Consider the following 2,135-nt stretch of genomic DNA (forward strand, 5'->3'; position numbering starts at 1 on the left):
TTCTCCACCCCACATTCCTGTCCAGACTATTTCACAGGCGATTTATAGTGTGAAAAACAAACCAGGAGAACTACACAGATCCTGGCTCCCAGTACCATTCTCTAATAAAATTTAAAAAATTAAAAATTAAAAAAAAACAGGGCTCCTTGGAAAAATGGCTGATTCCAGAACTTTAGCAGGAAAAATACAAGATCAGCCTGGACCATCTTCTAGGGCCAAAGTAACGAAGTACTGGAAAAAAAAAAGTTTGAAGAAGACACACACACACACACAAACACACACAGATACACTTATGTCTAAGGGGCATAAGAGCCAACTGAAAGAGCTTCTAGCCAAAGGTAGAACAATTTGAGACACAAAGTTAAATAGTGTTGGATTATAGCCCAAAGTATAAAATAAATATCCGTGAGTCAATACTGATATAAATAAATGATTGACTAAAGAAATAAATGAGGAAGAATAGACAAGTTTCCCATGCAGGAGACTGCCAAATAGCTTGTGTGGATACTCCACCCTCAAGGAGGTGAAATATAACTCCTTAAGTACAGACTGCACATGGTAACTTCCTTCAGAAAGCACAGTATGAAAAAGGGTGGGGAAGAGTAACTTTACAGCAGAGAAACCTGACAAACACTATCTCAGCAGGCAATCAAGGTCAACATCAACAATGATAAGCAATGTCGATAGTAAGTACCCTTGATATGACATCATGAGAATGGCACTTTACCTCTGTAGTTTCCCTCCCAAAAGCTTGTAAGCCCAGTCTAATCATGGGAAAATTATGAGGGTTCCCCTAGTGAGACATCCTATGAAATGCCTGATCAGTACTTCTCAAAAACCATCAAGGTCATCAAAAACAAGAGAAATCTGAGAAACCGCCAAAGTTAAGGAAACTAAACTGGACAGGATTCTGGAGCAAAAGGAACATTAGGTGAAACCTAAGGAAATATAAATAAAAACATGAACTTCAGTTAATAATAGTGTATCATATTAGTTCATTAATTGTGACAAACATACCATCTTAACATAAAATGTTAGGGGAAACTGAGTGGGGTGTATATGGGAACTCTCTGTACTATCTTCGCAACTTTTCTATACATCTAAAACTATTCTAAAATTAAATTTTTATTTAGAAAAAAAAATCCAGAGCCTGAATGTAAAAATGAGTTTCAACTATGGAATTGGCCCTGGATGAATCTGGAGTACAGGCCAAAAAAAGATTTTCTTGTTTTCTTGGAAAACAAGAAAGTACCACCTGACAAAATGCTTGCATTCCATCATATTTTAAAGCGGACTTGCCTAACCGAGTGGTCTGATGATTCCAAATGAGGAAGCGATTTGCCTAGTCATAAAGCAATCTGTTCCATGGTTATCTGATGACATCTATCAAAGTCCCCCCTGTTATCTTTCTCATAGCACATATTGTTCGCTTTTCTTTCAGAACTTACCCCTTGTGAATAAGTATTTCAACAATTATCTGCTCAATGTCTATCTTCCCCTGTACACTGGAGTTTTAAGAGGAAAGAAACCTCTCTCCGCACTGTATTCCCAGAATTTAGCAGAGTGGTACCTCCTAGGTGCTCAATAACTATTTACTGAGTGCTTGAATGCCAGTGCAGTCTAGAGGAGCAATGATCAACACTGCTAACTGTGGTGCAGGAAGAATAACAAGCCTGAGCTTTCTGAAGATTGAGGGGCCACTGGGACAAATATAGTTTCTCTCTCAATCTTTCCATCTCTTAATTCACCCTCCAATTCACCAAATACAATTATTTCTCTTTTTTTAACTTAAGTTCAGGGGTACATGTGCAGGTTTGTTACATAGGTAATAGTGTGTGTCGTGGGTGTTTGTTGTACAGATTATTTCATCACCCAGGTATTAAACCTAGTACCCATTCGTTATTTTTTCTGATCCTCTCCCCCTCCCACCCTTCACCTTCCAGTAGGCCCCAATGTGTGTTGCTTCCCTCTATGTGTCCATGTATTCTCATCGTTTAGCTCCCACTTATAAGTAAGAACATGCAGTATTTGGTTTTATATTCCTGTGTTAGTTTGCTAAGGATGATGGCCTCCAGCTCAATCTATATCCCTGCAAAGGACATGATCTTGTTTTTTTATGGCTGCACAGTATTCCA

The sequence above is a fragment of the Pongo pygmaeus genome, chromosome 2 (assembly GCF_028885625.2).
Source record: "Pongo pygmaeus isolate AG05252 chromosome 2, NHGRI_mPonPyg2-v2.0_pri, whole genome shotgun sequence".
Taxonomy (NCBI): domain Eukaryota; kingdom Metazoa; phylum Chordata; class Mammalia; order Primates; family Hominidae; genus Pongo; species Pongo pygmaeus.